The sequence below is a fragment of the Mus musculus genome, chromosome 17 (genome assembly GCF_000001635.26).
Source record: "Mus musculus strain C57BL/6J chromosome 17, GRCm38.p6 C57BL/6J".
Classification (NCBI taxonomy): Eukaryota; Metazoa; Chordata; class Mammalia; order Rodentia; family Muridae; genus Mus; species Mus musculus.
Window position 1 is genome coordinate 79,597,019 of NC_000083.6, and position 16,211 is coordinate 79,613,229.

The following is a 16,211-nucleotide window of genomic DNA, read 5'->3' on the forward strand; positions in this document are numbered from 1 at the left end:
TAGGGCAAACACGTGAAGGAATGTTTAGCTGAAGCAGATGTAGGAGAAAAGATGTTCTGTTAAAACAAACTTATGAAAGAACATGTGATGGAAGATTCCTTGTTAACAATACACACACACGTATGTATGTATGTATGTATGTATGTATGTATGTATGTATATTGTTAACAGCAGACATCATAGTCTTCCTCAGAGTTCTGAGGTACTGTGGTAAGCACATGGTAGGTGTTTGATGGCAATCACAGGTCATTAGATTTGAAACAAACTTGTTTAAGTCATGTGCATCACTCTTCATCCCTATACTCCATGAAGGTCCCAGGAATCACATTATCCAATATAAAATTTTTCATAAAAAAAAATCAGAGCGTGTCATACGAATGATATTCTGTAGGATGGGTATGGGTTTCCAACTCTTTCTCACCAGCATAAGAAAATGCCTGACTAAAAACAGTTTAAGATGGGGAGGATTTGTATGGCCCATCGTTTCACTGGTTTGCTCAGTTCTTGGCTTTGTTGATTCCGGGTATATGGTAAGACAGAATATCATGGTTGCAGGGCTGTGTGTAGAATCTTCTTCACTTGATGGTGGACTAGAGGCAGACACAGGGAGAGAGTGCCCCAAGATGGCACGTCCCTGAGAACCACGCTACATCCTATCTGCTAAGATGTCCACTACCCTAGAAAGTGTGCCACCAGCTGAGTGCCAAGCATGCAAACCATGAGTATTTGGGAGACATTCAAACCATAACACTGTGACTCTAAATGTGAGGATGACTTAAAATAAGAGATTAAAATAAACTTCAGCAGTTATGTTACCTCGTCTCCTTTTAAGCTGCTAGGATGTGTTTTATTGATATTGGCAATGATCAACATTTTAAGCCAGGTAGTCCGTGCCTTGTACAATGGCTTCCCTAGACATCAGAATTTGTTCAGCCACATGCTTGACCTCTAGTTGCTCATATTAGTAGACCTCTTCTGTTATGATAAATATATATACCTCTAGAAATTGTGAAATGTTCTTAGGGGCAAGAGGAAAAATTGCCACTGGGTTAAGAATCACACTTAAGGTTTATTAAAGCTTCAATCATAGTCGGGGATAATAAAAAACAATTTCTACTACTACATGGGATTTTGTTTTGCTTTGTTAGTTTACTCAACAACTAATTACTCCACAAATACTACACACAATATTCAGTATACATGTGGAGAACACACTGAGGAGACAGAGGGCTTGTTCTCAGGAGCTTCCCTTATACGGGGAGCCAAATGAAAGAGACAAGTATGCAGCGGATCACCAGCAGAGGAGGAAGTCCAGGGACAGGAAGATAAGAGGGAGGTAAGAGCAGACTGGACACATCTGTCACAGAGTCCAGCCTTCAGTGAGTCAGAGGACTACCATGGGCAAAAAGAAAAGAGGTTCCAGATCTCTCTTGGCAAGTTGGTGGAAGATTTCATAGTATTTTCATATGGTGGATTTTAATAATCTCAATGCATCAAGTGTGTTCCTTTTTCTTCCTATACAATTGATACATTTATCTTAGTCATTGTCATAAAGTTCTAAACAATGTTGTGAAAGAAAAGAAAATCAATATTCTATTTCTATGATGTCAAAAGATGCCCCGTCATTCTGAAGTCCGATATGATGTTAAAGAAAAATTTTAGTTTTCAGGAAAAGAATAATTTATGCCAAGTTAAGTTCTAGCTCTCGGGCAGGGAAGAGCAAACACAGGCATTGAGGTCAGGGTTCACAACAGCACAGTGTGTGATTTGTCTGGAATGCTCTGCAGGCAGGAATTTCCTTGTCATCCCTAGAGGTAGCAAAGCATGAGGCAGGGGACATGCCTATGTTGTGACACTAATTAAACATAAATCATTGAGAGGCTTAATCTCAGCTCAACTTAACTTCCCCCCACCCACCTCATTTTTTTTTCTTCTCAGTTCATTAAACTTGAAATAATACACAATTAGTCTTCTGACACCTACCACAAGATAAATTAATCCTCAGACAGCTGAGTTAAGCACGACGTGAAAAGTTAAATAAAAGGGAGTGTCCCCGAGGATCAGGGCGAGATATTTCACATCTTAAAGTCCAGACAACTGTTCAGAGAGTTATAGGCTCTGGCTTCACTTCTCTGCACATTTTTTTTTTCTTTTCTGGTCTGAGCCATAAGCTGTCTCAGGGAGGAAAAATTTTAACAGTTGGATTTTTGGATGGGGAAAGCAATAATATAACGTTTGAGAATTCTATCTTTTTTTTAATTAATCCATTGCATGTTTAGTTGAGTGCTATGTGACATTTCAACACATCCTGTGATGATCTCATAAGGGTAATTTGCATACTCATCAATGTGTGACTTGTTTTTGAGTCACTGTGACTATCCTGGGATTACTGTGGCTGTGATGAAACACCATGACCAAAGGCAACTTAGGGAGGAGAGGGTTCACTTTGCTCACACTTCTATATAACAGCTCACCATCAAAAGAATTAAGGAAAGAAATTCATAGACAGAAGGAACCTGGAGGCAGGAGTTGATGCAGAGGCCATGGAGGGGTGCATGGCTTGCTCAGCTTGTTTTCTTATAGAACTCAGGACCACCAGCCCAGGGATGGCACCACCCACAGTGGGTGGGGCTCTCCCTACTATTCATTAATTTTTTAAAAATGCCTTACAGCCAGATCTTTTTAAAAATTAATATTTTATTTATTTACATTTCAAATGTTATTCCCTTTCCTGGTCATTCCCTCTGCAAAACCCCTATCCTATCCCCCTTAACCTGGCTCTATGAGGATGCCCCCCACCCACCTACCCACTTTCACCTCACTGCCCTAGCATTCCTCTACACTGGGGCATCGAGCCTTCACAGGAACAAGGGCCTCCCCTCCCATTGATGCCAGATAAGGCCCCTTCAGCTCCTTCAGTCCTTCCCCTAACTCCTCCACTGGGGTCCCTGTGCTCAAGCCTGATGGTTGGCTGCTTGCATCCGCATCTGTGTTGGTCAGGATCTGGCAGAGCCTCTCAGGAGACAGCTGTATCAGTAATAGTGTCTGGATTTGGTGTCTGCATTGGAATAGATGCCCAGATGGGGCAGTCTCTGTTACAGCCAAATCTATGGAGGTATTTTCTCCACTGAGATTCCCTCCTTGCTGATGACTCTAGATTGAGTCAGGCTGATGCCAAACTAGCCAGTATAGTGACCAAATATCTCATAGTAAGATGTTCTGGAAGGAAAGTTTTTTTCTGGCTCATGGTTTCACAGGGATTTCAGTCCTTCACGGCAGGCAAGGCAAGCAGAGTTCATGACAGTGGGAGTATATGGTGGACACCAGCTCACGTGGCATGAGCCAGGAAGCTGGGGGAGCAAGGAAGGGCCAGGAGCTGAGTCATCAAAGGCCTCTCCTTCTCGGCCAGCTATGCCCCACTTCTCAAAGGCTCTGCGGCATCCTAACAGCTACCAGCCAGGAACATAGGCTTGAGGGAATAACTTTAAATTCAAACTATAACAATCATTTCGAATATTTGTACCTTAATGATTTTTTCCTTTAAATAGTGTTTTAAAATAAAAACAGACTGTCAAGAAAAAAAAACCTGTTCGTTCACATTAAAATGAAATTTGTAGTAGCTTTATTTGTGACTCAAAAAAGTAGAAATAAATAAAGAAACAAAATCTATTGTATCTACAGCAAAAAAAAAGAAGTACTAAGAAACTAATATATGCTGTGAGAAAGATTAACCTTGAAATTTTTGTTAGATGAGGAAAGCCAGACACAATAAAAATTTTCCCTAAATAGATGATATAACGTTTTATGGTTAATTTTTTATTCATTTGGGATTCTTAGGGGCTATAAACAGGCAATAGGTTTTCTAATAAAGTTAATCAATTAGACCATCACTGTCTCCTGACTGTTTCTCCTTGGTTACTAAATGCTGTGTGTACCTGGGTCTCTATTGGGGTTTTGTCTCTGTCATTAATTAATTCTGTGATTCCCCACACTGGCACTGTGCTGTTAGAGTATTTTATAGTAAAATTGAATAACCAGGAGAGGTAATTGATCTTACTGTCATTATTCAGACTTTTCCCGATTTCTCATGAATGTTTATTCTTCTACTTGAATATTAAAATCAAGTCTCAAAAAAGACCTGATTTGGGTAGAAATCTTGTGAATTCGTGTATGCAAACACAGTATCTCTTAAATAGTAACTCTTTGAGTGCAAGAACACAGTGCGACTTTTCATTTAGTCCAGCCTCTTTTTTTATGCCTGTGAGTGGGGTTTTTTATCTTTTTTTTTTTTTCATGTAGATCTTGAACATTTCTAACATGGTAATGAGACACTATGGTGCAATGTTTACAAGCAAGGGCTCTGGAGCCAGATTGTTCAAATATCACCTCCAGTATTGTCTGGCCACGTACATGACTGCACAAACTGCATCTCTCTAAATACTTGAGTTGTTAGTCTCCAAAATGGAGATGGTGGCTAGGGGACATGTCTCAGTCGGCAGAGTACTTGCTTGTCACATGCAAGACTCTGGGTTCAAACCCCAATTTCATTTTAATTATTTAAAATGTAAGTGGCATAATTTACATTACAGGATTGCTATGAGGATTAACCAGGCTGCCTGTGGAGATTCTAAAAGATTATTTATGGAATTGCTTTTTAAAGTGCTTAGTTCAAGCCAGGCATGGTGTAACACTGCACCCTGCACTTGGGAAGCTAGAGCAAAAGAGTCTTGGGTTCAAGGTCATTCTGAGCTACATAGTGAGGCCATCTCAAACAAACAAACAACCAAGACGAGGAAAGGAAGAGGAGGAGACCAGATCACTATAACCAATGTGATCATGACAACAAACAAAGTACCTTATAGCCATAACCAAAGGCTAGCCACCAACAGAAAAACTGTTGGTGAGCAGTTTTCAATTGCACAGTACTTGGAAAGCAATGCTCTCCCCTTTGTTCACTTATCCCTTTAACCCAGGAATTTCAGCTTTAAATATAATACCTGGAAGAGACACCGGAATGAACACAACATGGGATTTAATTTGTGGCGGGGCAGTGTGGAGAATTATGTTTTGTGCTGCATGCTGACAGAAGAGGCAGAAATTGTTCAGTTGTTTTTTCTCACTAAATCTTATCTGAAGGTAGGACACAGCACAGCTAGGACAATGCTGTGCCTGCTAAGGAATTGGAGTTCAGTCACTTAGCAAGGGAAGCAGATCTTTGGGGCTGCACAGTATTCTTGTTTGAACTGGACGTTCTTTGAGTTGTTTATAGAAAACAATAAGGATTAGCATGGATTAGCTGTGATCATGGAACTAGTTCATAAAACTATCGATGCTTCATGCTTCAGATCTGTCCCCAGACAGGGCATGATTTCATTTTTCCATTTATTTTTCTTGTTGTTGTGATTTAAAAAAAAAAAAAAAAAAAAAAAAAAAAAGTCTTGATAACAGCGACCTAAAGCAAAGGGTTTATTTTAGCTCTCTGTTTGAGGCTGCAGCCCATTGTGGCAGGGGAGTCAGGGTGGTAAGCACGTAAGGAGACAACTGGTCACATGACCTCTGTAGCCAAGAAACCGAGAACAGTGAAATGTCACGTTCAGCTAGTACTTTCCCTTTGTACAGTCCAGGTCAGGACTCAAGTCCAGAGCATGGCGCCTCTCTTCTTTAGGGTGGGTCTTCCAACCTAAATGAACCTTATCAAGATTATCTCTCTTTGGCCTGCCCAGAGGTTATTATAAATAATCCCTCATGGGTTTATCTCTTAGGTGATTTCAGATTCTGTGGAGTTGAGAATATTAACCATCACACTATCTCATAATACACTTGCACTGAATAATATTTTCATCGAAAATAATGAAGTGAGCCTACATAATATCTAGTAGTTCAGAGCCTAGTTAGACATTTCACAACAAAATACTTATGAGTTATCAAAAAAAGGTAGAAATGAAATTACATACGATACATTATTATGCATGTTTTATATGGCACATATAACACACATGCATACCTGTATATTCATGGGAAATACACAAACATGTGTATCACAAACCATATCTTACTTCTGGAGAATGAGATGGTCTAGAAAGGACAAGGCTTCCTTAATAAACCTCTGTGCTTCTAAGTTGGATTGTTAATGAAATGGCTTTAATTAGAATGCAAATGAGGTTGTCTTCAATTTTCAGTAATGCTTGACCTCATTAGAAATGGAAGCTACCCCAGAGCTTGTTCACTAAAGCTATTACATTGTAAAAGATAAATAATTTAATTTGCCAATCCCTCCAGTGAATAGTTGATTCAAATACTATTCATCAGAGAATGTCTACTGAGCAAAGTCTCTCAGATTTCCTTTAGTTATTAGAATATTAGCATTGGCGTGTCTAAGGATGATTAAGGTAAGTAATTGATACTGGGCTATATTAAGTTTGAATAAGAGCCCATTTGTCCCTCCTATACGAAGGACTAGCAATAGTCCCATAGGATAAAAACAAAGACATTAAGGTTTTATCAGGCACCAAACCAAGACTAGGAAGAGTTAGCTCAGGTAGTGACTTAGTGACTCAGCAATGCAAATAAACACAGTGGGGTCACGTTAGCAGGTGCAGAACCACAAAAGTGCAGCTAGGACGTGAAGCGCAGAGATGGGTTTATTGCCTATACCACAAAAGGAAATTGCGGGAACTGTTTCCAAAATGATGCCCTCTGAACAGCAGCAGCAGCATGGGGGTCTTATCGGAAATCCTATTCACACTCACACAAGGGCTGGCCATTCCAGCGTACTTGATTAAGAAGTACATTCTTAAACATGCTCACTTTTAATCTATAATTTAAGAAAAAAGCTTAGCTACATCTTGTGGCATGTTGATCGCAACATCATGAGGCACATGTTTAAAATACTGAAGTGAGGAACAGGAATGTAAGCAGGCTGAGTGTGATGGTTTGTATATTCTTGGACCAGGGAGTGGCACCATTTGAAGTTGTGGCCTTGTTGAAATAGGTGTGTCATTGTGGGTGTGGGCTTAATACTCTCACCCTAGTTGCCTGGAAGTCAGTCTTCCACTAGCAGCCTTTGGATGAAGATGTAGAACTCTCAGCTCTGCCTGTGCCATGCCTGCCTGGATGCTGCCATGCTCCCACCTTGATGATAATGGACTGAACCTTTAACTTGTAAGCCAGCCCCAATTAAATGTTTTTTTTTATAAGACTTGCCTTGGTCATGGTGTCTGTTCACAGCAGTCAAACTCTAAGACACTTAGCTTGAAAAACAAAAGTTCAGTTAAAGATGAAAAAAGTTTGAAGATGTAGCAACATAGGAGTTTGTCCCTAAAAGTGTCTGTCTTGCACAGTGGCTAACTGAATAGCTTCTTCTGATACCCATTTATCCACATATACATATAGAGTGAACTTATTTCCCTAAATGTCTATCAACTATGTTCCATTGAATTATCTTTTCTACTGCAAAGCGGATCCCCGAACTTCCAACACTGTGTGGAAATATATCCCTAGCACTTCAGTCTGCATTTAGTAGCTCTTCCTTAACCTATAGCAGACAGGACTTGCTCTCTTTCTCCAATCACATTCTCTTAACCTACACTTCTCCTTCCTGTTTTCTGCCATCAGAACACATAAGAGGGCATAAACAAGGCTTCCTCACGAGGTTGTGTGCCCTCTTTCCGATTGGTTGCGATGTTCCCTCCACTGGCACAGCTTGTGGGCAAAGTTGTCATTAAGGGCTCCCTTTCTTAGTCATTGGAACTGTTTCAAGTCATAGAATCACTGTAGCCTGGGCGTAGGTAGGCAAAGAGTACAAGTGACCCTGACTATATGGGCACAGTCAAAAATGGCTTCCTTGGGTAGTTTCAATCTCAACTACATCCCACTAGGACAAGATCACACCATTTTGTGATGCGAGTGCCTTTTCTGCTTCCCTGTAAAGGTGCTCAGAATGTCCGAAGCTTCCCACTGCACCTGCCATTGACTATAGACAACATCTTTAATATTTCCTGGGAGGGACTATGACTCTCTTCTTTATTCTGCTATTGCTGAAGAGCCAGGATGCTTTCTAGACTGAATGGCCTAATCAGAGCCTAATAATGATCCTTAACTCAAGTTGCTCTTCCACTGGAGAAGAAGAGGCCGTCTCCAGGGCTATTGTGAGTTACAGGTGATTCTCTTGGTGATGCCCCACCCATCGTCAAGGCCCTTGGGTATAGAATGCTGGTAAAACACCCAGCCACTTTACCAGGCTGCACTCTTCCAGAGGTTTCTTATTCCTGAAGAGGACCCAGAACCAAGGTGGAAAGAGGAGCACTGTCTCTTCACATGCACAGTGAAGAAGTGGTTTTCCATTTAGAGTAGAGATTACGTAGCATTTCTTGTTTTCCCCTAAGGAACTTATCACCAATCCCAGGAGAAACAAGAACAATCTCACTTGGCATTTTTATTCTTTCTGAGGGTTCATGAACCCTATCCTTTCCCTTTGTCTGCCCCATACCTTCTTCACGTATTGCCTCTAATTCTAACCCTGTGTATTCATCATGCTGTTGATTAATTCCATGGCATGCTAAATAAAAGACTTATTTATTTAGTATTCTGTGTTCTTAGAGATTGTCATTGTACATGTAAATAGCATCTGCACTCCTTATGTAATTTTTCTCTACATTTTGTTTCTTTCTACCATAATTCTCAAAAATAATTATCAATGTGATTTACTCCAATACTCTACCTAATACTCTCAGGACGACACTCATTTTCTGGTGTTCTGGATAATCAAAGAGCAAAGAGATACATTTCCTTGTAGAATATTTTCCAGCAACTCATACAATGAATGTGGCCCTTTCACATTTTAATTCATTATGAAATAGGTTTAAACACTGCCAAATTCTACCATTCTTCTATTCTCAGGATATGCTACAAGTGGTGCTTACCCTCGGGGAGGCTAATGTTAGAAACTGAGGCACCACCTTAAGTAAATTCTTATTTGCCAAGTGTTTGCCCAAGGGCAAAAGTGCCCTATTTGAACCTGCAAATGTACTGCCCAGTTGCTACAAGCTTTCTCTCGAAACTACAAATGTTCTCTCTCACTGTGGACAAGCAGGACTGTTCCCCCCTCAGGTTTCATGAGAAGAGTTCACAAGCCCTTCCATCCCCTACCAAACCTTTTGCTGTGTTTGCAGCACACTATAAATACTCCAAATATCACCTTAAAATGTTTGAAGTAAGTGACCTTCCCAGATCCTTTCAAAGTGCATGAACTTATAAACACACTTCAGACCCTTACAGCAAAGATATAAACAAACTGTAACTCCCAGAAAAGAACTGAAATAAACCTAATTTGGAAGAAACTTAAATCAATACTGGAAGATAATCAAAGGACTTTAGCAGCTGGTAAGGTCAAAGTAAAGGATATTTCCAAACCAACTTGGCATCTCTATAGGCAATCATTTATTAATGAAAGGTAACATTCTCATTTTTTAATAATATTTTAAGTTATTTGCCTTCTCAGTTAAATAAATAATGCACAGTGGAGGAACTGAAAATTAACTTCGCATTTTGTTCACCAAAACTTAACTGGCACTATTCTTTTTCTCTGTTCTCTCATTGACTGAGCTTGCTACCTTGAATATCAGAAATTAAATGGACGTCATCGGGCATTAATTCACAGCACTTCTTAAATTTCTTACCTGGTCCCAGTGTTTAACACTTTTCCATAAGATTAAATTTCATTTTAAGTTCTGGGAAGAACCTTCAAATCATGGAGCATTCTCATAGGCAAAAATTCCAAAATAAGGTTTTATTTCTCTCGATACTGCCTTTTAACTCCACTTCTCACAAAATACTAAAAATGCAAAAACAGGTCCACAATGATTCCTACAGATGGTGATGATGATGGTGATGGTGGTGGTGGTGGTGGTGGTGGTGGTGGTGGTGGTGGTGGTGGTGATGGTGATGGTGATGATATTTGGTCTGTTTCATTTAAGAAACTCTTTATCAACTACCACCTAGAAACATGTGAGGCTTCTGAAAGGGTGGCCCATGCAAAATCAACTGGAGAGTCTTTAAACTGAAAATTCTTGAGCTCCCTGTCAGAACTAAGAAACCAAAGGCATGGTGGTCAATGATCCTTGGCAATCAACAGTCAATTCAGAGCTGCTCTATTTACACTCAATGCCTCGTTTTTCAGTCTGCCATCTTAATTACAAACACCATCTAAAAGATTTAGTGGCCTGGTGAGGCAGAAGCGGTGGTGCTAAAGCACTTTTAAATACAAAATACATAAATCAGGGAGATTTTTAAACACTCGATAGCAAATTCTAATGAAAAAGTTACTGTGATAAACAGGACTCGCTTTACACCCGATTTTGGCTCTAATGTAAAGTCCAAAACTTTTGTTAAGTTTTAGAAGTTGATTTCTACCTTTTCAGCTTTTCTACAAGTTTGTTTCAAAATCAGCAGGTCTTTCTCCTCTGAAAGCCACTCTACCCACCCCATTAGACAAGTGTGTGTGTGTGTGTGTGTGTGTGTGAGAGAGAGAGAGAGAGAGAGAGAGAGAGAGAGAGAGAGAGAGAGAGAGACTGGGTTGGACAGATATGATAATCTTACCAGTTGTTGAGAGACCCACATGAAGACCAAGCTACATATCTGCTACATATGTGCATGAGGCCTAGTTCCTAGCCATGTATGTTCTTTGGTTGGTGGTTCAGTCTCTGAGAGGCCTCAAGGGCCCTGGATAGTGACGCTGTTGGTCTTCACGTTGAGTTCCTATCCCCTCATGGGCCCTCAATCCTTCCTCCAACTCTTCCATATAAGTCCCCAAACATTGGACAGAGCCATTGCTTGGCTGTGGGTCTCTGCATCTGTTTCAATCAGCTGCTTGGTAGAGCCTCTCAGGACAGTTATGCTCGGCTCCTCCCTGCAAGCATAATAAAGTATCATTAATAGTGTCAGGGATTGGTGCTTTCCCATGAATGGGTCTCAAGGTGGGGGGGGGGGTTATTATTCGTTAGCCATGCCCCCAGTCTCTGCTCCATCTTTGTCCCTGCATTTATTGTAGACAGGATAAATTTGGGATCAAGAGTTTTGTGAGTGGGTTGGTGTCCTTATCGTTCCACTGAGGTCCCTGCCTGACTACAAGAGGTTACTTCTTGAAGTTCCATATCTCCACGGCTATAAGGCTCAGGCAGGTCTCCCTCATTGACTCCTGAGAACCTCTCACCCCCACCAGCTGCAGATTTACATTCGTTCTCCTAGCCCTCTGTTCTGTCTCTCCCTACACCTGATCCTGAACCCGGTTTCTCCTTCCTATCCCCCTCCCACACAGTTTCCTCCCTCCATCTGTGTCCTATGACTATTTTATTCCTCCTTCTAGGTGAGATTCAAGCATCCTTACTTGGGCCTTACTTTTTGTTTAGTCTCTTTGGGTCTGTGGAGCGTAGCATGGGTATCCTGTATTTTATGGCTAATATCCACTTATAAGTGAGTATATAACATGCATGTCCTTTTGGAACTGGGTTACCTCACTCAGAATATTCTCAAGGTCCATCCATTTGCCTGCAGAATTCATGATGTCTTGGTTTTTAATGGTTGAGTAGTATTTTTTTTTTTAGATATTTTCTTTATATACATTTCAAATGCTATCCCGAAAATTCCCTATATCCTCCCCCAACCCTGCTCCCCTACCCACCCACTCCCACTTCTTGGCCCTGGCGTTCCCCTGTACTGGGGCATATAAAGTTTGCAATACCAAGGGGCCTCTCTTCCCAGTGATGGTTGACTAGGCCATCTTCTGCTACATATGCAGCTAGAGATACGAGCTCTGGGGGTACTGGTTAGTTCATATTGTTGTTCCATCTATAGGGTTGCAGACCCCTTCAGCTCCTTAGGTGCTTTCTCTAGCTGGTTGAGTAGTATTCTGCTGTGTACCACATCTTTTTAATCCATTCTGCAATTGAGGGACATCTAGGTTGTTTGAAGTTTCTGACTATTACAAATAAAGCGGCTATGAACATAGTTGAGAAAGTGTCCCTGTGGCATAGTAGGGCATCTTTTGGGTATATGGCCAGAAGTAGTATAGAAGGGTCATGAAGTAGAACTATTCCCACTTTTCTGAGAATCCGACAAATTGATTTCCAGAGTGGTTGTATAAGTTTGCACTCCCACCAGCAATGGAGAGGTGTACCCCTTGCTCCGAATCCTTGCCAGCATCTGCTATCATTTGAGTTTTTGATTTTCACCATTCTGACAGGTATCAGATGGGTCATTTCTTTAAGTGCTTCTCAGCAGTCCGAGATTCCTCTGTCCAGAATTCTGTTTAGCCCTGTACCCCTTTTTAATGGGGTTGTTTGGATTGGTGATGTCTAGTTTCCTGAGTTCTTTCTATACTTTGTATGTAAGCCCTCTGTCATCAGTAGGGTTGGTGATGGTCCTTTCCCCATCTGAAGGCTGCTGTTTTACCTATCAATTGGTTCTTTCATTCAAGGGGTAGTATTACCAACTATCAACAATTAGGATAGAAAAATTAGTTTGATAAAATTATTTAAAACTTAAAAACTTAAGAACTTCTAGCATACTCTGTCAAAGTTGGGGAATTCTTTAACAGCCCTACCTGAGCATCATTTAATTCAGTGTCCACGTTGGTGCTATTTTTGCTGTTAAAGTATCTGATTCTATGATGTTACACATTAATCAACAGATCTTTGTGCTATTGGTATACAGAAGTCAGGAGTGCTGAGAAACATTCTAAAACATAAAATTCTCCTATGGTAATTCTCTGGCCCAAAAAGTCAATAGAACTGATATTGAGAAATTTTGTTCCAAAAAGATCAAAGCCACTTGCTTGGGGCATGAGGAGGCCTTTGCCCTGCACAGTTGAGAACAGTTGAGAGCTACTTTAGTGGTTTCTGTGAGAGATGTGGGGGAGGGCGGGCAGTGAATAAAGACTGAGAGAGAAAGCTTTCCAAGTTTTAATCATTAAGGATGTTAAACCAAGTTATTGCTCAAGATGGGAGGCATGACCAGTGGAAATTTTGATAATGTGGGGTAGCAAAGCATTTTAATTAAATGAAATTTTCAGTTTTCACTTAGATGTATGATGCCATTGACAAGACAACCCAAGCCATAGTAAGGTGGTATGTATTGATCATTTCTGCATCTTAAAGGAGGGAAAATTGTTATATTTAATTTATAATTGTAAATGTTTAGCAAAGGAAAGTACTAAAGTCTAAGTGTCTAAAACACACTTGCTTCATAAGGACTCACTGTGTTTCTAAATGTAAATATCCAAATTCTCTTCCTGCTCCAGGACTTACACTTCCTGCTCTAGGAGTGACTGGCTGGCTATCCACTGTGTATAAAGGTTCTCGAAGCTTACAAGTGAAGGGGTAACTGTGACGACATTCCTATGCGAACCAGCTTCCTTTTTATTTTTGAGGAGGACTGAGGCTGCTTTCCCGAATGTGAGAAAGTCAAAGCACCACCTGGCACAATGAGTTTCTTTGCTCGAATTCTGGCAGAACCTGTGGCCGGTACAAGGAAGACTTAGGTCTGCACTAGCTGGTAAGGAGATACCACAAAGGCAGAGTGCATATCTCTTAACCTTGGTCACTGGAGAGTAATCGACTGCTACATAGCTGGCAGGGGAAGGACTGCCAATGCCAAAACACACAGATGAGTGCTCCCTGACATCAGTACTCAGCTGGAATACAACCCCAAGCCAGGATGCACGTTACCGCATAGATTGTAAAGGATCGTATGGGCTTATTTCGGAAAATGACCATCACTTGAGGCATAATTTTCATAATTTATATCTCCTGTTCTAAACAAACAAACTAAAATTGTATTGGGTTGGAATACACGAGAACTGTGGCTTTATGGGACAGAACTTCTTCTGAAATTGTTGCACTCGTAGGCTTCAGTTTTCATCTTTTTCTAGATTCACATCTCTGGGTGAGAGTCCAAATAAGTATATTAATTATAATGTTAGAAATGAAATTTTATAAATTAAAAAGGCTTTTAACTTTATTATTCAAAAAAGTCTTGAAAATAAAAAACATTACACAACTGATACTAGCCAGATCCAAAGTCTATACGTCTCAGTAAATTTCTATACACTTAGAATGCTCATCCTGATGCTGCGGGGCTTCACACGTGGCCTTTACTGACTCACTGCCTAACATACTTTTATGCACTTATCCACCACCAACACCAAAAACTCCATGACAGAGAACTGGAAAACCAATTAGTTTTATATCCTTTCTCATAATTCATTCCCCATTACCCGCATTCAGTCCTTCTGCCTCCCCTAATATTTAGTCTTTCTTGTTCTCTCTTCTGCCTGTTGTACCGTACAAGGTTTAACAGTGGCTGGTTAATTAACGAGTCCCAATTGTAACCTTAGAGAGTAAATCTGTTCTAATGATTGATTTACATAGCAAAAATGCCCCCCCCCATCTCCTGAACAATTTCTTGTAGAAAATCTGCTCCTACCGGGTAAATCACATTTCTTTGCAAAAACTGAGGTCGGGGGAGCTATGAAAACAGCGAGGGCCAACTGCTTTGCAGCAGAATGTTGACCAACCTCTTCTTTAATCAAGACTTAATTAAAAAAAATCTTCTGTCTACTCACTGCAAGTAAACATCTTCAGTCCCATGTACTGCTACCACTACTTTGTCTCATTCATCTTCAGTTGTATTTGATTCTGGTCAAAGGATGAACTGACCTCGGTTTGTCAAGGACACCCGTCCACAGAGACTCTCACAAGGACACCCTGAGTCATTATCTCTCCCGTTGAAAGAATGGAGGGGCTGAGTTACTCTTTTTAGAATCCCTTTAATTATTCTTTAGAGTTCTCTGAAGAACTCATGCAAGGACATGGCTAAAAGACTCTTCTGCAATTTCTGAAGAAACTTCATAGAATAACCTAGAAAAACTCCTGACAGCCACCAAGTAAGGTTGGTATTGATCAAACAAGGTATTGTTTAGGGCTTTCCTGGAACTTTTTCATTGAACAAAAGCATTTTTTCCATGTGAAAATTGAAAGTTTCTAATAAGAATTAAATATATTAATAAGGTAGTTATATTTTTAACAAATTGACTCAGTTTTCAATTGTTTAAGTAATGTATGTATGTATGTGTATATGTGTTTAAGTATGTATGTACATGTATATGTGTGTATGTGTACATAGATTGGAAACTTGTCACTCATTCTTATTTAAAATGCTATTTTGTAATCTTTTCATTACCAGAATAGTGGACAACCATTTTGCTATATTTAAGTAAATAATAATTTCTTGAATTCATCTATTAACCTTATGAAAATATTTAAGAACTGTAACCTTGTACATATTTAACAAACTATTATCTTGAAGTTCCCATTTAACCAAAGTTATAGTTTTTGGAATTTCTCTCTTGAAATTTCTTAGTGTTTTATAGATCTCTAAAAAAATTGAAAACAACTATTTAATTGGACACTTACATTTTTCCTTTTTTCTCCATATCTCACTCCTAATGGACTCTAAACATGATGAGCATGACAATTTTACATCCTGTTGCTAAGCCTGTATGGTTACCCCTCAGGAACCAAGTGTTCAGAGTTAAGAGTTCAGTTCCTCTTCCAACAAAAGCATTGAGGGCTGGACCTTAATTAGCTGAAGTGGGTAAGGAATACAGACTCCATCATGATAGGCCTGCTGAGAACAGCTGAGGGAGGCTGAGTCCAGTGTTCGATCAAAGGTGGCCTATCCAGTGGGGCTTACGTGGGGTAAAGAGGAAAGCTTTTCAAAGATTGGCTTGATTTTACCTCTAGAGCTGGTGGTGTGGCTTGGACATACTTTTCCCCCTTTCAAGATTTCAGTGTCATCACCAGTAATGTTATTTATCTCACTAGATTTTTTATAAGAGGACAGAATAAGAGAGCACATTTAAAGAATTAAGCCAGAGGAGCTTGAGAGACAGTTCAGCCCTTAAGAGCACTGGCTACTCTTCGATTGAACCCAGAGCCAATTCCCAGCATCCACCTGGTTGCTCACAACCACCTGTATATCCAGCTCCAGGTGACCCAACCCCCTCTTCTAGCCTGTGTAGACAAGGCACACACACTGTACACAAACACGCACGCAGGCAAAACATCCATAAACATAAAATAAAAATCAATAAATCTTTAAAAGAATGAAGCCAGAGAACTGGGAATAAGACTCATCAGACCCTTTCCCTTTCTGCG

At 40.2% G+C, this 16,211-nt stretch overlaps 1 protein-coding gene across 1 annotated transcript in view; it reads left to right on the forward strand.

The window, feature by feature from the left end:
* Positions 1–16,211, forward strand: part of Rmdn2 (regulator of microtubule dynamics 2) — a 106,381-nt gene that overhangs the window by 18,423 nt on the left and 71,747 nt on the right. Inside the window, exon 2 of the mRNA XM_006524498.3 lies at positions 13,295–14,943. The gene's annotated coding sequence lies outside the window, so the exon portion shown is untranslated. The remainder of the gene's footprint in view (positions 1–13,294; positions 14,944–16,211) is intronic.